General features: G+C 39.8%; 1 long non-coding RNA gene across 1 annotated transcript; it reads left to right on the top strand.

The window, feature by feature from the left end:
• The first annotated feature begins 3,391 nt into the window (after positions 1-3,391).
• LOC137206041 (uncharacterized) lies at positions 3,392-18,270 on the top strand. Its single transcript, XR_010934414.1, has 2 exons — positions 3,392-6,327; positions 15,998-18,270. It is a non-coding gene; the product is annotated as an uncharacterized lncRNA (long non-coding RNA).
• The last annotated feature ends 2,293 nt before the right edge of the window (positions 18,271-20,563 follow it).

Genomic DNA, 20,563 nt, shown 5'->3' with positions numbered 1-20,563 from the left:
GAGATTTATGCATATGAGCACTCCATACCCCTGCAAGAGTGAGGACCTTGAAGATTGTCCCTGCAGAGGGCTGTGGACAAGGATGAGTGTCAGGTGCAGTCCATTGCCACTACTGTGGCCCTTGGTCTACCTCTCCTTGGTCTAACTGGGGCTTCCTCTGGCTGAGGTCCCTGGCTGGGCCATTTGAAGAACCTGTGTCTTCTTCTTCATCTCAAGTTTCTGTAGCCAGTGTTGCCTAGGTTTCCTATCAGAATCTACCCTCTGCGCCTCATGCCAAGAATTCCAGATAAACATGCTGCCTAGGGGAAGATGTTCCCAGATGTAAAGAGAAAGAAGTGACCTCTGTTCTGTTTAGGACTGTACAATTGATCTGGTGCTCCCTCCTGAGCTTGAGGCCAAGGTTATTGGCAAGTCATCTGCACTTGCTCATGGAATGGGCTCATCAGGCTTTCCCTCTCTGCTAGTCAAGATGCTGACAAGATGTGGGAGCTTCCTGGTTAGTTGAAGGCGTCTAGTGATTCCTGGATAGGCTTCATGAAAATTATGGTGTTTTGTTCCTTACTTTCCACCCAGTCTTCTCTTGTAACCAAGATCCTTAAGAAAGAAAAGGTGGTGGTGTTCTGCAGTTGCAGAATTCTAGTGGCCAAGACAGCTGAAAACATACAGATCTTCACTAACTCTAGTTTATCTGATCCCACCCAGGCTTGCATGGCCAAGGCCAATGCCCACAGCACAGCACTGGGAGCCATATTATCAAGGGAAATCTCAGGTCTGGCAGTCTCTGTCCTGTTGCTTCTTTTCTTGGGAGCTGGTCCTGGTAGAGGTCAACCATCTGGTGTGGGGCTGAGAGTTGCTCACTATCCAGCTTGCTTCCATCTTCCAAAGAGTCTACCTTGAGGGTACCTGAACCATGTAAACTGGGAGAGCCATGCTGGATATGGCCACAAGTTACAAGTCTTAGTTTCTTGAGTTCACTCTTTATTATTTGTGTGTATGTGTGTGTGTGTGTGTGTGTGTGTGTGTGTGTGTATGTAATACGACATAGTAAATACAGCCTATATATTATATATAATATATACAGTATATATATATATATATATAAAATATATTTGGATAGTGAGGTTGTGAGAGAGGAGGGGAAGAATGCAGGTATACACTGTGTATATGTTATCATCTTATCTGAAATCAAGGATATGTAACTTAATGTTTTTATTTATTAGTTCAAACAAGTATTTATTAAATGCTTGAAAGTGTATAACACTGTCCTAAGAATGAAGGTGGGATACAGGACTTCAAAAGGTAAAAACGACATGTGTCCTGTCTTCAAAAAGCTCAGCATCTATGGGGGAGACAGGCATGTAACTTATCAAATTTTACATCTTACAAAAATTAAGTATCAAAAGAGAGATATAAACTAAATATTGTGGCAGTTTTGATGAGAAAAGGATCAATTCTGTCGATGGGGATTAGGGGCCATGTTCCTGAGGAGGTAACCTTTGAGGTGGCCTTGAGAATATGAATAAAATTTCATTTCAATAGTTATGAAAAGAGTTAGTCTTGGCAGCAACACTCTTAACAACTTGTGTTTATTTAGCACTTCCCCACTGACTGAGTAGCCTCACACACTTTGTTGTATTCAATTAGAACAATAACTTTGCAAAGTTAAGTAAGGGGATATTATTATTATTTTAAGGTCAAATTTTGGCTTAGAGAAGTTCTATGACTTGCCTATGAGGACACATTATTTAGTCGGGGTGGGGAAATGTAGATGTGGAACCAATATCTTCTATCTGCAAGTACTGTGAGAGCCCTTCCCCTGCCCACCCCTGCTTTTAGCAGGCTAACTAGAGGTGCATTCCCGGAGTTTACCAACTGTTGGTCATTCACAGCCTTACTAACTAGCCTCAGCAACTACTGATGGTGCACAAAGTGTGGTCGCCAGACAGCAGTATCAACATCACCTGGGAACTTGTTAGAAATATAAATTCTCAGACCCCTTCCATACCTGCTGAATCAGAAATGCCAGCAATGTGTTTTAACAAGCCCCTCAGGTGATTCTGATGCAAGTTTAAGTGTGACCTAAACCCTACACATTTGAGGATTCTTTTAACTTAAAATAGATGATATGAAACCATGAGAGCTGACTCTAGAAAAAAAAAAAAGCCCAATTAATCCTTACAGTATCTAGAAATTAAATTGTGTTCTCCTTTTCCTTCTGAGGATTGTTATTGAACAGGATGATGTGGCATATAGGGCTGGAATAAATTTGGCATTAAAACTGCATTTACTTCTTTCTCATTGAGAAAACATACATTCAAAGCCACAGGGAACATGGGACTCAGCCTGCAAAAGTCAAGGGCTCCAAGAGCTGAAGTACAAGGTCACACATTGCTTCAGAAAACAAAGGGTTAGATTTCTGACAAGGGTTACCCACAAAAGAGAGGCCTTAACCCTGAGAATTCATGAATCTGCTCTTGCGAACATGCAGTTTCCAAAGAAATTCAGCTGAAAATGGGAGATAGGCTGGTGTCATGGCATTTCATTCCTTTGAATAGTTTGTGAGAAAAAGCAAGAGAGATAAAGTTATTCAGTTACCATGACAACTTGGAGAGGCCCAGGCTGGATAATGATACAATGGAGCTGACAAAGCTTGGCATCCTGATTCTAGATGAGAAAAATGGGGCTGTGGAGGCCTGGAGATTATGTAGAATGAATATTCTTTTCTTCCCTTACAGTTCTGCCACATTGCCTGATTTTAAAAAAATAACCCATTAAACAGTGCACATAGTGACTATGACTGATGTACATCTATTCATGTGTTTTCCTGGAAGGCACTTCTCCCCTTTGTCTTGTTTCTATCTATCCTTTGCTGCATAGCTCCAAACGTGCTTCCTTAAGGAGGGTTCCTCATTGACTGGCCCTCAGTGAACCACAGCATTGAAAGGCTCAGTCATGCATCTAGTCCCATTTTGCAATTTTTTTTTTTTAACACATACAAACTCTTTCCTTCAGGGGAGAGAAAGACAATAATGTTACTTCCTTGTGACTTCAGGGTCTAAAAATAGCAAAACTGTCTATAATCATTTCTTTTCCTCTTTTGTTTACAATAAAAATAGCTAAGAGTTATTGAGTGCTGATTGTATACCATTCCAGTACTACTTAAAGCGTGGTTGAAGACCAGCAGCAATAGCATCACCTGGGAACTTTTAAAAATGGAAATTTGAGGGCTCTACCCCAGACCTGCTCAATCTGAAACTCTAGAGGGTGGGGTCCAGGAATCTTTTTTTAATAAACGTTTAATAAATACCAAGTTTTCAGAATCACTGCATTAGACGCATCTAAGTGCATCATATTTTTTCTCACTTAATTTTCACAACAACCTGGGAATTAGTATCATCTCCCTGTACAGGTGGGGGAACTGAGGCACAGAAAGTATGAGTAAATTGCTCAAGGTCCCTGTAGTGTATTGTTTCCAAAGATTGTGGCAACAATCTCTTCTACTTTTTCAAAGTGACTTTGTCACTTCTATCAAGAGGTGTAGTCTATTTCTCTTTTCCTTAAACTGGACTGGTCTGTGACTTGCTTTGACCAATAGAATGCAATGAAAGAGATATGGTACAACTTCTTTTTTTTTTTAATTGAAGTATAGTTGATTTACAATGTTGTGTTAGTTTCAGGTATACACCAAAGCGAATCAGTGATTCACTGTATATATATATTCTTTTTCAGATTCTTTTCCCTTTTAGGTTATTACAAAATATTAAGTAGAGTTCCCTGTGCTATATAGTAGGTCCTTGTTGGTTATCTATTTTGTACACAGTAGTGTATATATGTTAATGCCAAATTCCTAATTTATCCCTCCCCCCATACTTTCGCCTTTGGTAACCGTAAATTTATTTTCTATGTCTGTGGGTCTATTTCTGTTTTGTAAATAGGTTCATTTATATCATCTTTTTTTTAGATTCCACATATAAGCAATATCATATGATATTTGTCTTTGTCTGGCTTACTTCACTCAGTATGATAATCTCTAGGTCAATCCATGTTGCTGCAAATGGCATTATTTCATTCTTTTTCATGGCTGAGTAATATTCCATTGTGTACATGTACCACATCTTCTTTATCCATTCCTCTGTCAATGGACATTTAGGTTTCTTCCATGTCTTGACTATTGTAAATAGTGCTGTAATGAACATTGGAGTACATGTATCTTTTCAAGTTATGGTTTTCTCTGGATATATGCTCGGGAGTGGGATTGCAGGATCATATGGTAGCTCTATTTTTAGTTTTTTAAGGGTCCTCATACTGTTTTCCATAGTGGTTGCACCGATTTATATTCCCACTGGCAGTGTAGGAGGGTTCCTTTTTCTCCACACCCTCTCCAGCATTTATTATTTGTAGACTTTTTGATGATGGACATTCTGACTCATGTGAGGTGATATCTCATTGTAGTTTTGATTTGCATTTTTCTAATAATTAGTGATGTTGAGCATCTTTTCATGTGCCTCTTGGCCATCTGTATGTCTTGTTTGGAGAAATGTCTGTTTAGATCTTCTGCCAATTTTTTGATTGGGCTGTTTTTTTGATATTGATTTGATTTTTTTTTTTTTTTTTGCTATGAGCTGTTTGTATATTTTGGATATTAATCCCTTGTCAGTCACATACTTTGAAAATATTTTCTCCCATTCTTGTGGTTGCCTTTTCATTTTGTTTATGGTTTCTTTTGGAGGCCTTGCAGAGTCTGTTTTCATTCTCCTACTAACTTGACTCCCATGTAAAGTCCAGGCTGCTGGAGACAGAGGCCATATGATAATAGGGACCATGTGGAGATAGAGACCATGTGGAGGAGAACCAGAGTGTGCTAGCTGACAACCCCACCTAAGCCTTGTCCTGTGGGTGAAGCCATCTTGGACCTGTTAGCCCAGCCTAGTCACTAGCTGAATGCAGCCACGTGCAGGAGCCTTGCTAATGCCACATGGAGTAGAGACTTGCTTGCTGAGCCCTGCCCACATTTCCAACACGAAAAATTGTATGCAATAAAATGGTGGTGTTTTAAGCCACTGACTGTTGGGATAGTTTCTTATAGAGCAATAGATAATGGAAATAGTCATATAATTTGTCAACCATAGATCCTGGAGTCCAACCCATGTACCTTTAGCTTTAGAGCTATCCATCTTAACCATTGCTCTTTTTTTTTAATTTAAAAATTTAAGTTAATTAATTAATTAATATTTTGGCTGTATGGGCTCTCTGTTGCTGCACGTGGGCTTTCTCTAGTTGCAGTGCGCAGGGCCTACTCTTCGTTGCACAGGCTTCTTATTGCAGTGGCTTCTCTTGTTGCAGAGCACAGTCTTTAGGCACATGGGCTTCCATAGTTGTGGCATCCGGGGTCAGTAGTTGTGGTGCACAGGCTTAGTTGCTCTGCGGCATGTGAAATCTTCCTGGACCAGGGCTCAAACCTGTGTCCCCTGCATTGGCAGGAGGATTCTTAACCACTGCACCACCAGAGAAGTCCTTAACCATTGGTCTTTGCTTTGTTTCATTTTTTAAAAATTAGAATTACTATTTTATTAACATATCAGGTTTTAAACTCACGTTCCAGGGCAGACAATCTGGTAAGTTTCTTTCAGTAAACCATGTAGCATATATAACACCCATTTTTACCCTAAGCTAGGTAATAATAATAGCTAACACTTTATGGTACTTGCTATATACCAGGCTAATCATGCTTTGATTATGTTTTAATTTGCTAATTTTTCTCTAACTTTTGAAATACATACTTAGGTAATCAATTTTCAGCCTTTTTTCTAATGCAAGTATTTAAAGGTCTACATTTTCTTCTAAGTACTACTTTAGCTGCACCCTAAAATTTTTGATATGTTATATATTAACTATCATTTCATTTAGAATAATTTCTAATTTCCATTGTGATTTTTTTGACCCAGGAGTTTTGTTTTAGAAATATATTGCTTACTTTGGGATTTTTCTTACTGTCTTTTTATTATTTTCTTCCTAAAATAATTCCATTGTGGTTGGAGGATATATATTCTGTATGATTTCAAACATTTAAAATTGATTGGTGGACTTTCCAAGATGGCAGAGGAGTAGAAGGACATGGAGTTCATCTCTCCCCGCAAATGTATCAAGAATACAACTACAAATGGAACAATTCTCACAGAGCACCCGCTGAACACTAGCAGAGGACCTCAGACACCTAAAATGACAAGAAAGATCCCCACGTAACCAGGTAGGATGAAATAAAGAAGAAATGAAAAGGAAGAGGAGAGGAAGCAGGATGGGACTTGAGCCCCTGGCAGAGAGCTAAAGGTGAGGAGAGGTTCCTGTATCTGTGGAAGCCCCCTCACTGGTTGGGGGATTAACTGGGACAGAAGGGGAGTTTCAGGGGCTTGGAGGAGATCCTAGCAACCAGTCTGTGGCAGGCAGGACAGAGTGAGACCTACCCAGATTGTCCATGCCACAGCACTGCACACCCCAGGCTGAGACAGTTGTCTACCACTGTGCATGGGGGCTGAGTACTGGAACATGGGGTTTGGAGAGCAAACCCAGGGAGGGGACTGCTGTTGGCTGTGAGGAGACAGCCTGAGGGTATGGTAGTGAGGAGCTCCACAAATGGGAATGCTCGTGGAGGAAACCCAGACTGCCACAGAAGAGAAGTGCCATCATTGAGTGATGTACAAAGGGCTGGGCCACCATTGCAGCCTCTTTCCTCACATGCTGGCCCTGCCTCCATGGGCACTAGGGAGGGCTCCCACCAGAGCAGGCTCATGTTCCCCTGCCATTGCCTCCTCTGCCCCCACCTGCCCCACCTGGGTGACCCACTCACCCTGATTGCCACCTCAGGTCCTTCCTGCCTGTTGGGCTTGTGTGCTCCAGCAACCTCTGGGGCAGACTGTGGTGGGAGGAAGACATGCAGAGGAAGGGCTGAAACCAGGTGTTGGCCATGTGACTAAGGAAGAAGAGCTGGAATCTCTCCTCATGGCTGCGCAAACTGTGGAGTTACACCTCCACTGACGGCTTCCTAAATTCAGCGCCTGAGAAATATTGAAAAGGACAACAAGTGCTCCAGCAGCTGGGATGGGTCTGGCTTTAACAGCTATGGGCTTTGTGGGCACATATATGCAGGGGTTGGGCTAAGCCAGAGTCTGAGCTGCCTCCATAGCTCTCACAGCAGGTCCAGATGCACAACTACTGCAGTCCTGGGACCTGATCTCAGTGTATCTGTGCCAGTGGCCTGGTGAAAACAATGCCTGAGAGACACCAGGGCCAATTGCCGGCACACCCACAGTTAAGGTGGGACCAAGAGCAGTGCCAACAACAGTGTAATTTTTGAGCCCACACAGTGGGTGAAAGGGGACACAACAGAGCACATTCACAGGTGAACAGCTACAGAGGAGGAATACTCAGTGGCTTCTTTCGCAGTGAAAGTACTGAAATCCCACCTACCTCACACGACAGATCAGAAACACAATGAAGACACATATCTGGGGGCCTCTACTCCAATAACCAGAGAGCAGACCCTGACCCTGACAGGGCAGGGACCACCACAGAGCAAAGGGGAGGCCCCACTTAATATCCAGGGCAGACTCTTGTAACCACAATACCAGTCAAACCCTCTATCAAGGGGATAATGGCATAAGCCTCTGGACCAACCTCACCCAGCAGGGGACAGACACCAGAAGCAAGAGGACCTATGATCCTGCAGCCGGTGGAAAGGAGACCACAAACACAGTAAGTTTGACAAAATGAGATGACAAAGAAATATGTTGCAGATGAAGAAGCAAGGTACAAACCTACAAGAACAACTAAATGAAGAGAAGATAGGCAATCTACCTGAAAAAGAATTCAGAGTAATGATAGTAAAGATGATCCAAAATCTTGGAAAAAAAATGGAGGCATAAATGGGAAAGCTCACTGGTAAAGGATTGAGAAGATACAAGAAACATTTAACAAAGGCCTAGAAGAACTAAAGAACAAATAGAGATGAACAATACAAAAACTGAAACAAAAAATACACTAGAAGAAATCAATATCAGAATTACTGTGGCAGAAGAACAGATAAGTGAGCTTGAAGACAGAAGGGCGTAAATCACTGCCATGGGACAGAATAAAGAAAAAAAGAATGAAAAGAAATGAAAAGAGTCTAAGAAACCTCTTGGACAACATTAAATGCACCAACATGTGCATTATAGGGGTCCCAGAAGGAGAAGGGCCTGAAAAAATATTTGAAGAGATAACCACTAAAATCTTTCCTAACATGGGAAAAGAAACAGTCACCCAAGTCCAGTAAATGCAGAGTCTCAGGCAGGATAAACCCAAGGAGGAACACATTGAGACACATAGTAATCAAACTGACAAAAAATTAAACACAAAGAAAAAATATTAAAAGCAACAAGGGAAAAATGACAAATAACATACAAGGGAACTCACATAAAGTTATAGGCTGATTTCTCAGCAGAAACTCTGCAGGACAGGATTGGCACAACATATTTAAAGTGATGAAGTGGAAGAACCTTCAACCAAGAATACTCTACCCGATAAGACTCTCATTCAGATTCGACAGAGAAATTAAAAGCTTTACAGACAAGCAAAAGCTAAGAGAATTCAGCACCACCAGACAAGCTTTGCAACAAATGCTAAAGGAACTTCCCTAGGCAGGAAAGAGACCAGCAACTTAAAACAACCCTGTACATATATAGACTGCTATAGCAAAACCTCTTTGGAACAGCAAACCCCAGAACTACAATAGATACACACACAAAAAAGAAAAATCAACACCAACACAACACTAAAGATGGTCATCAAACTACACGAGAAGAGAACAAGAGAGGGAGGGAAGAAAAAAGACCTACGAAAATAAACTCAAAACAATTAAGAAAATGGCAATGGGAACATACATATTAATAATTACCTTAAAACAAATAGATTAAATTCTCCAACCAAAAGACATAGACTGGCTGAATGGATGCAGAAAATAAGACCCATATATATGCTGTCTACAAGAGACCTACTTCAGACATAGGGACACATACAGACTGAAAATGAGGGGATGGAAAAAGGTACAGTAAGTCCCCTACATACAAACATTCAACTTGCAGACTTTCAAAGAGGCAAACGTGCGTTCACATGTCCAATCATGTAAGTTAGTCCATATGTCTGGTGTACATTGTCATGTGTGTGCATCCTCTACAAGTGGTTGTGCTTTTGTGTACTTTACAGTACTGTATAGACTACAATAGTACAGTATCTTTATTTCAAGACAAGGATGTATGGAAGCAAGTGTAAAAGCAGTGGTGATGTAGTTGGTACTGCTAAGAAGCACCAAGTGCCAAGAAAGGATGAGAGAGACAAGAGGAAGAAGAAGTAACTGAAAAAAGAAGAGATTCATGACACAGAAAATGGCAAGGGGATTTTCTTTATTTGAGGAGGCACTGTTAGTTTTTGAGGCACCCAAACATAGAATGGTACACAAATGTTGCAGCAGCTGTTCAGAATGCAATCCAGTGCTACCATGTCATTATGATGAGACAAAAAGATCTACTACCCAGACATCACTGGATCATTTTTTCAAGAGGGTAGATAGAATTGAATCCAGCAAGGAACCAGAACCTGTGCCATCAACGTCAGGTAAGAGTGAAATTTCAGCTTGTCCTCCATCTCCTATTGCTGATGATCCTTCAGCTCTACCACCTCCCACCTCCTCTCCCTTCCAGTCAGTAACTCTTCTTGCCTGTTCACTCGATGCCAGCCCCTGTATGCCAGCTGTTGTACTGTACTAGTCTACTTTTCAAGGTACTGTACTGTAAGATTTTAAATGTTTTCTTTATTTTTATCTGTTTTTTATGTATTATTTTGGTGAAAAGTATTATAAACCTATTACAGTACAGTACTATATAGCTGATTGTGTTAGTTGGGTATCTAGGTTAACTTTGAGGACTTATGAACAAATTGGACTTATGAACGTGTTCTCGGAACAGAATTTGTTCATATGTAGGAGACTTACTGTAGTCCATGCAAATGGAAATCAAAGGAAAGCTGGAGTAGCAATACTCATATCAGACAAAATAGACTTTAAAATAAAGAATGTTACAAGAGACAATGAAAGGCACTACATAATGATCAAGGGATCAATCCAAGAAGAAGATAACAATTGTAAATATATATGCAGTCAACACAGGAACACCTCAATATATAAGGCAAATACTAACAGCCATAAAGGGAGAAATCGACAGTGACACAGTAATAGTGGGGGACTTTAACACCCCACTTTCATCAATGGACAGATCATCCGGACAGAAAATCAATAAGGAAACACTGCCTTAAATGACATATTAGACCAGATGGACTTAAATGATATTTATAGCACACTCCAACCAAAAGCAGCAGAATACACATTCTTTTCATGTGCACATGAAACATTCTCCAGGATTGACCACATCCTGGGCCACAAAGTGAGCCTTGGTAAATTTAAGAAAATTGAAATCATATCAAGCATCTTTTCTGACCACACCGCTTTAAGATTAGAAGTAAACTACAAGGAAAAAAAATGTAAAAAACACAAACACGTAGAGGATAAACAATATGCTATTAAAGAACCAATGGATCACTGGAGAAATCAAAAAATACCTAGAGACAAATGAAAATGAGAGCACAATGATCCAAACCTACAGGATGCAGCAAAAGCAGTTCTAAGAGGGAAGTTTATAGCAACACAATCTTACCTCAGGAAACAAGAAAAATCACAAATAAACAACCTAACCTTACACCTAAAGCAACTGGAGAAAGAAAAACCAACAAAACCTAAAATTAGTAGAAGGAAAGAAATCAAGAAATCAGAGCAGAAATAAATGAAATAGACATGAAGAAAACAACAGCAAAGATCAATGAAACTAAAAGCTGGTTCTTTAAAAATATAATATTTATAAACATTTAGGAGGACTCATCAAGAAAAAAAGGGGGAGAACACAAATCAATAACATCAGATATGAAAAAGAAGTTACAATTGACACCACAGAAACACAAAGGATCATAAGAGACTACAACAAGCAACTGTATGCCAAAAAGATGGACAACCTGGAAGAAATGGACAAATTCATAGAAAGATACAATCTCCCAAGACTGAACCAGGAAGAAATAGAAAATATGAACAGACCAGTCACAAGTACTGAAATTGAAACTGTGATTTAAAAACTCCAAGCAAACAAAAGTCTAAGGCCAGATGGCTTCACAGGTGAATTCTATCAAACATTTAGAGAAGAGCTAACAGCTAGCCTTCTGAAACCATCCCAGAAATTTCCGGAGGAAGGAAAACTCCCAAACTCATTCTACAAGGCCACCATCACCCTGATACCAAAACTAACCAAAGATATCACACAAAAAATTATAGGCCAATATCACTGATGAATATAGATGCAAAAATTCTCTACAAAATACTAGCAAACAGAATCCAATAACATATTAAAAGGATCATACACCATGATCAAGTGGGATTTATCCCAGGGATGCAAGGCTTCTTCAACATATGCAAATCAATCAATGTGATATACCATATTAACAAATTGAAGAATAAAAACCATATGGTCATCTCAATAGATGCAGAAAAAGCTTTTGCCAAAATTCAACACCTGTTTATGATGAAACTCTCCAGAAAGTAGGCAAAAACGGAACCTACCTCAACATCATAAAGGCCATATATGACAAACCCACAGCAAATATCATTCTCAATGGTGAAAAGCTGAAAGCATTTCCTCTAAGATCAGGAACAAGACGAGGATGTCTACTCTTGCCACTTTTATTCAATATAGTTTTGGAAGTGCTAGCCTTGGCAATCAGAGAAGAAAAAGAAGTAAAATGAATCCAAATGGGAACCCAAACTGTCACTGTTTGCAGATGACATGATACTATACATAGAAAATCCTAAAGATGCTACCAGAAAACTACTAGAAATAATCAATGAATTTGGTAAAGTTGCAGGATACAAAATTAATACACATAAATCTCTTCCTATACACTAACAACGAAAGATCAGAAAGAGAAATTAAGAAAGCAATCACATTTACCATTGCAACAAAAAGAATAAAATACCTAGAAATATGCCTACCTAAGGAAGTAAAAGAACCATACTCTGAAAACTATAAGACACTGTTGAAAGAAATCAAAGATGACACAAACAGATGGAGAGATATACCATGTTCTTGGATTGGAAGAATCAATATTGTGAAAATGTCTATACTACCCAAAGCAATCTAAAGATTCAATGCAATCCCTATCAAATTACCAATGGCATTTTTCACAGAATTAGAACAAAATTTTTACAATTTATTTGGAAACACAAAGCACCCAAAATAGCCAAATCAAGCTTGAGAAAGAAAAACGGAGCTGGAGGAATAAGGAATCAGGCTCCCTGACTTCAGACTATACTACAAAGCTACAGCTATCAAGACAGTATCATACTGGCACAAAAACAGAAACATAGATCAATGGAACAGGATAGAAAGCCCAAAGATAAACCCACACACCTATGGTCACCTAATCTATGACAAAGGAGGCAATAATATACAATGGAGAAAAGAGAGTCTCTTCAGTAAGTGGTGCTGGGAAAACTGGACAGCTACATGTAAAAGAATGAAATTAGAACCCTCCCTAACACCATACACAAAAATAAACTCAAAATAGATTGAAGAGCTAAAAGTGAGACCAGACACTTTAAAACTATTAGAGGAAAACATAAGCAGAAAACTCTCTGACATAAAGCGCAGCAAGATCTTTTTTGACCCACCTCCTAGAGTAATAAAAATAAAAACAAAAATAAACAAAAGGGACCTAATTAAACTTAAAAGCTTTTGCACATTAAAGGAATCCAAAAACGAGACAAAAAGAGAGCCCTCAGAATGGGAGAAAATATTTGCAATCAAAGCAACTGACAAGGGATTAATCTCTAAAATATAGAAACAGCTCATGCAGCTCAATATTGAAAAAACATAAAACCCAATCAAAAAGTGCACAGAAGACCTAAATAGACATTTCTCCAAAGAAGACATACAGATGGCCAAGAGGCACATGAAAAGATGTTCAACATTGCTAATTATTAGAGAAATGCATATCAAAACTACAATGAGGTGTCACCTCACACCAGTCAGAATGGCTATCATCAAAAAATCCACAAAGAATAAATGTTGGAGAAGGTGTGGAGAGAAGGGAACCCTCAGACACTGTTGGTGGGTATGTAAATTGGTATAGCCACTATGGAAAACAGTATGGAGGGTACTGAAAAAACTAAAAGTAGAACCACCATATGACCCAACAATCCAACTCCTGGGCATATAACCAGAGCAAACCATAATTCGAAAATATACTTGCACCCCAATGTTCATTGCAGCACTATTTACAATAGCTAGGACATGGAAGCAACCTAAATATCCATAAACAGAGGAATGGATAAAGAAGATGTGGTACATATATAGAATGGAATATTACTCAGGCATTAAAAAGAATGAAATAATGCCACTTGCAGGAACACGGATGGGCCTAGAGATTGTCATACCGAGTGAAGTAAGTCAGACAGAGAAAGAGAAATATCGTATGATATTGCTTATATGTAGATTCTAATAAAAATGATACAAATGAACTTATATACAAAACAGGAACAGATTCACAGACTTAGAGAAGGAACTTATGGGTACTGGGTGGGGGAAGGTTGGGGGGGAGGGATAGTTATTGAGTTTGGGATTGACATGTACACTGTTATATTTAAAACGGATAACCAACAGGGACCTACTGTATAACACAAGGAACTCTGCTCAATATTATAGAACAACCTAAACGGGAAAAGACTTTGAAAAAGGATAGATACATGTATATGTATAACTGAATCACTTTGCTGTGCACCTGAAACTAATACAATATTGTTAATTATACTGCTGGGCTTCCCTGGTGGCTCATTGGTTAAGAATCCACCTGCAGAGGGGGAGACCTTCAAGATGGCAGAGGAGTAAGACGTGGAGATTACCTTCCTCCCCACAAATACATCACAAATACATCTACATGTGGAATAGCTCCTACAGAACACCTACTGGACGCTGGCAGAAGACCTCAGACTTCCCAAAAGGAAAGAAACTCCCCACGTACCTGGGTAGGGCAAAAGAAAAAAGAGATAAGAGAATAGGGACAGTACCTACACCTCTGGGAGGGAGCTGTGAAGGAGGAAAAGTTTCCACACACTAGGAAGCCCCTTCACTGGCAGAGACGGTGGGTGGGTGGGGGAAAGCTTCGGAGCCAGTGAGGAGAGCACACCAACAGGGGTGCAGAGGGCAAAGCAGAGAGATTCACAGAGAATCAGTGCTGACCAGCACTCACCAGCCCGAGAGGCTTGTCTGCTCACCCACCAGGGAGGGTGGGGCCTGGGAGCTGAGGCTCAAGCTTCAGAGGTCAGATCCCAGGAAGAGGACTGGGGTTGACTCCGTGAACACAGCCTGAAGGGGACTAGTGAGCCACAGCTAGCCAGAAGGGAGTCCGGGAAAAAGTCTGGACCTGCCTAAGAGGCAAGAGACCATTGTTTTGGGGTGTGCAAGGAGAGGGGATGCAGAGCACTGCCTAAATGAGCTCCAGAGATGGGCTTGAGCCGTGGCTATCAGCTCAGACCCAGAGATGGGCATGAAACACTAAGGCTGCTGCTGCAGCCACCAAGAAGCCTGTGTGCAAGCACAGGTCACTAACCACACTTCCCTTCCTGGGAGCCTGTGCAGCCGGCCACTGCTAGCATCCTGTGATCCATGGAAAATGTCCCCAGGAGACCACACAGCATGCCTCAGGCTGTTGCAACGTCACACCAGCTTCTTCCATGGCAGGCTCACCCTGCATTCTGTACACTTCCACTCGCCCCACTTCCCCCAGACTGAGTGAGCCAGAGCCCCCTAATCAGAGGCTATTTTTACCCCGTACTGTCTGAATGGGGAACAGATGGCCTCAGGCAACCTACACGCAACGGTGGGGCCAAACCCAAGGTGGAACCGCAGGAGCTGTGCGAACAAAGAAGAGAAAAGGATATTTCTCCCAGCAGCCTCAGAAGCAGTGGATTAAATCTCCACAATCAACTTGATGTACGCTGCATCTCTGGAATACCTGAATAGACAACAAATCATCCAAAAACTGAGGTGGTGGACTTTGGGAACAACTATAGACTTGGGGTTTGCTTTCTGCATCTAATATTTTCTGGTCTTATGTTTATATTAGTTTAGTATTTAGAGGTTATTATCATGGGTAGATTTATTGATTTGGTTGCTCTCTTCCTTTTTTAATATATATATAGATATGTATATATTTTTTTCCTTTTTCTCTTTTTGTGAGTGTGCATGTGTATGCTTCTTTGTGTGATTTTGTCTGTATAGCTTTGCTTTTACCAATTGTCCTAGAGTTCTGTCTGTCCTTTTTTTTTTAGCATAGTTTCTAGTGCTTGTTATCATTGGTGGATTTGTTTTTTGGTTTGAGTGCTCTCTTCTTTCTTTTATTAAATTACTTTTTAGTTTTTTATTTTTAATAATTTTTTATTTTAATAACTTCTTCCTTTCCTTCTGTATTTCCTTCTTTCTTTCTCTTTATTTCTTCCTTCCTTCCTTCCTTTCTCTCTTTCCTTCTTTCTTTCTTTCTTTCTTTCTCCCTTCCTTCCTTCCTTCCTTTCTTTCTTTCTTTCTTTCTCTTTCTCTCTTTCTTTCTTTCTTTCTTTCTTTCTTTCTTTCTTTCTTTCTTTCTTTCTTTCTTTCTTTTTTCTTTCTTTCTTTCTTTCCTTCTTTCTTTCTTTCTTTCTTTCTTTCTTTCTTTCTTTCTCCCTTCCTTCCTTCCTTCCTTCCTTTCTTTCTTTCTTTCTTTCTTTCTTTCTTTCTTTCTTTCTTTCTTTCTTTCTTTCTTTCTTTCTTTTCTTCTTCTTTCTTTCTTTCGCTATTTTCTCCTGAGCTGTATGGCTGACAGGGTCTTCTTGCTCCAGCCAGGTGTGAGGCCTGTTCCTCTGAGGTGGGAGAGCTGAGTTCAGGACATTGGGCCACCAGAGACCTCCTGGCTCCATGTAATATCAAAAGGAAAAAGCTCTCCGAGAGATCTCCATCTCAATGCTAAGACCCAGCTCCACTCAACGACCAGCAACCTACAGTGCTGGAAACCCTATGCCAAACAACTAGAAAGACAGAACACAACACAACCCATTAGCAGAGAGCCTGCCTAAAATCATAATAAGGTCACAGACACACCAAAATGCACCATTGGACAAGGTCCTGCCCACCAGAAAGACAAGATCCAGCCTTATCCACCAGAACACAGGCACCAGCCCACTCCACCAGGAAGCCTACACAACCCACTAAACCAAACTTAGCCACTGGGGGCAGACACCAAAAACAACGGGAACTATGAAACTGCAGCCTGTGAGAAGCAGACACCAAACACAGTAAGTTAAGAAAAATGAGAAGACAGAGAAACACACAGCAGGTGAAGGAGCAAGGTAAAAACTCACCAGACCAAACAAACAAAGAGGGAATAGGCAGGCTACCTGAAAAAGAATTCAGAGTAATGATAGTAAAGAGGATCCAAAATCTTGGAAATAGAATGGAGAAAATACAACAAACGTTTAACAAGGACCTAGAAGAACAAAAGAGCAAACAACCAATGATGAAAAACACAATAAATGAAATTAAAAATTCTCTAGAAGGGGGCTTCCCTGGTGGCACAGTGGTTGAGAGTCTGCCTGCCAATGCAGGGGACAAGGGTTCATGCCCCGGTCCAGGAAGATCCCATGTGCCGCGAAGTGGCTGGGCCCGTGAGCCATGGCTGCTGAGCCTGCGCATCCGGAGCCTGTGCTCCACAATGGGAGAGGCCACGTACAGAAAAAAAAAAATTCTCTAGAAGGAATCAATAGCAGAAATACTAAGGCAGAAGAACGGATAAGTGACCTGGAGGATAAAATAGTGGAAATAACGACCACAGAGCAGAATAAAGAATGAAAAGAATTGAGGACAGTCTCAGAGACCTCTGGGACAACATTAAATACACCAACATTCGAATGATAGAGGTCCCAGAAGAAGAAGAGAAAAAGAAAGGGATGAGAAAATATTTGAAGAGTTTATAGTTGAAAACTTCCCTAATATGGGAAAGGAAAGAGTCAATCAAGTTCAGGAATCACAGAGAGTCCCATACAGGATACATACAAGGAGAAACACGACAAGACACATATTAATCAAGCTAACAAAAATTAAATACGAGGAAAAAATATTAAAAGCAACAAGGGAAATACAAGAAATAACATACAAAGGAAACCCCATAAGGTTAACAGCTGATCTTTCAGCAGAAACTCTGAAAGCCAGAAGGGAGTCGCAGGACATATTTAAAGTGATGAAAGAAAGAGAAAAACCTACAACCAACATTACTCTACCCAGCAAAATTCTCATTCAAATTCAACAGAGAAATTAAAACCTTTACGGACAAGCAAAAGCTAAGAGAATTCAGCACCACCAAACCAGCTTTACACAAATGCTAAAGGAAATTCTCTAGGCAGGAAACAAAAGAGAAGGAAAAGACCTACAATAACAAACACAAAACAGTTAAGAAAATGGGAATAGGAACATACATATCGATAATTACCTAAAATGTAAATATATTAAATGCTCCAACCAAAAGACATAGACTGGCTGAATGGATACAAAAGCATGACCTGTGTATATGCTGTCTACAAGAGACCCACTTCAGACCTAGGGGCACATAGAGACGGAAACTAAGGGAATGGAAAAATATATTCCATGCAAATGGAAATCAAAAGAAACCTGGAGTAGCAATTCTCATATCAGACAAAATAGACTTTAAAATACAGACTATTACAAGAGACAAAAAAGGACACTACATAATGATCAAGGGATCATTCCAAGATAATCCAAGATAATCCAAGATATAACAATAGTAAATATTTATGCACCCAATATAGGAGCACCTCAATACATAAGGCAAATGCTAACAGCCATAAAATGGGAAAATGACAGTAACACAGTCATACTAGGGAAATTTTAAAACCACACTTTCACCAATGGACAAATGTATGGACACCAAGGGGGGAAAGCGGGGTGGGGCATGGTGGTGGTAATGGGATGAATTAGGAGATTGGGATTGATGTATATACACTAATATGTATAAAATAGAGAACTAATAAGAGCCTGCTGTATAAAAAATTAAATTAAAAAAGGGTGAAAATAGCAAAAAAAAAGAAAAGAAAAAAGAAAAGGTAGAGTATCTTATTAGACAAGAAATTGTTTAAACCAGATACACATTGTTAGACCCTAATCAAGCATTCTGAGCAGAGTTTTAAGAGGCGGTAAATTGGAAAAATCAGGTTTAAAATAAAACTCACAAATTCATGACAAATTGGACTGATCAGTTGAAGCATAAACTTTCAAGGGAAGAATCAGAACTCCTTTGACCTGAAAATCTGAAATCAATTTTCAGAATGCAAGCACCATTATGGAGAATGGTTAGAGCCTTTAGAGTGATCACAGATTTGATGTCATACAGAATTCTAGAAGTCCTGCCCCTAAGCACAGTATGAACCGGCTAAGGAAAATCTAAAGGAGTCACAGGTTTCAAAGTCTTTCTCTCCGTTTGTGTTAAATGTTTTTTTCTGGTGAAATTTGGATAGTAATTGACATTTCTGATTAAACATTAAACTATCTCTCCCAAGGAATTTTTAGAGTCTTAATGAGGGGAAAGATATATTTCTGTGGTCACCACAGCTGCTAAAATGAAACAACTGAGGTAAACTGACAATACCAAACCTCTTTTAGATGAAAGGAAAGGGTTGTAGTATGCCTATTTTGTTCTGAATGCATTATTCTTTTTGGATTTTTCTCATATGTTGAATCTCATGGATAGCTGTACTCATTTGCCAGAGGAATCAGAATACAGTTGTTACCATGACCCCTGGCAACACATGCATATTTAAGTTCAAGTTATTTTATAAATTAAAAAGATTCTTTTAATTACATACTCCTATTAGAGTAAGAGGCACATAATAGATGCTTATGTATAGCTGCTTCAAGAGTGGTTTCTATAATAGAGGATTCTTCCATTCTCTTTAAAGACCTCTAATGTTCTCACCAAAGATTTTTTCATAGATTTCAGGGCTCTCCCTGGGTCAGAATCCAATAACTCCATTCTCCTTAAAACATATGAACATCCACCATATCCTGGAAGGTCCAGGAAAAGATATTTGGCTTCCAGAATTGTTTAAATGTTATCCCAAGTTGTGGGGTTTTTGCTCTCAATCTCTATTCACTGATTCCTCAGACAGTGCTCTCAGCATAAACTCAAAGTATGTATTTTTTTGTTTGTTTAATTAAACTTATGTCTACTTTTCCTCTTTCCAAAAAGTTTTGAAGCAATTAGTAGCAACAAAGCAAATAAAATGGAAATGGAAAGTGTTGACTGGAAGAAAAAGGCACAATGTGAGTGTTGTGAATAAAGGTTTATTCAGGGTCTTATTGAGGACCATAAACTGGGAGATAGCCTCTCAGATAGCTCTGAGGAACTGCTCCAAAGATGTAGGGGGGAAGCTAGTTTATATGTGATTTTTGTTAGGGAGTACATGCAGTTGAATATACATCTTGGTGAAAAATTACTGAGAGTCACAAAGAACAGATATCTCAAGTTAATGATTATAGTGCTTTTCTATGTATGGCAAGATGCAAGAAGTGAGGTTCATTAAAATTCTTCTTGAAAAGCATCTAACGATCTAAGGCCTGTTTGTCCAAAGCACAGAGCATCCTGTTATCATCTTTAATTTCTTCTCTCTGAATCACAGAGTACTTCATCCTGTTATTGCCTTAATCTCTTTTTCTGAAGCACTGAGTATATTGTCAGTCAGTGACTGCAGCAGGTTAATATTTGTAGACTTGGATAGTGAGTGAAAAGCTCTTTGCTTTTCTTTTGTTTGTAGTTCCCCCATTTTGGTCATAAATTCAGCCAAAGTTTGGGAGGCATTTCATGACAAATTTGTCCCATGGCCCTAGGAAGGCTAATTCCTAGGTCAAGAGAGTACTTCATTGATAGACCACTCGATGTGCTATGACTGAACTGGGCCCTGTTAATTGTAAATGTCTCTGGACCGCCTGTCTTACTAGTCTGTTATGGTCCAGGAAATGATTCTCCCTTGTTGCTTCTTCCCCTATCTAGAGTTTACACTATTACAATCAATCTTTTACTGTTATATAGAATTATATAGCTAGACAATTGTTTCAATTCACTTAGTCATCATTATTTTTGTCACAGATTCAGTTGCACATTGTGTAATACAAGAAAAACAGTGTTGAGAGGAGGGGAAGATAGAGGAGGAGTAAGACGCGTAGATCACCTTCCTCCCCACAGATACACCAGAAAAACATCTACACGGGGAGCAACTCCTACAGAACACCTACTGAACACTGACGGAAGACCTCAGACCTCCCAAAAGGCAAGAAACTGCCCACGTAATGGGGTGGGGCAAAAGAAAAAAGAATAAAGAGAGACAAGGGCATAGGGATGG

The sequence above is a fragment of the Pseudorca crassidens genome, chromosome 14 (genome assembly GCF_039906515.1).
Source record: "Pseudorca crassidens isolate mPseCra1 chromosome 14, mPseCra1.hap1, whole genome shotgun sequence".
NCBI classification, from domain to species: domain Eukaryota; kingdom Metazoa; phylum Chordata; class Mammalia; order Artiodactyla; family Delphinidae; genus Pseudorca; species Pseudorca crassidens.
This window is presented reverse-complemented; position numbering and strand designations above follow the sequence as displayed.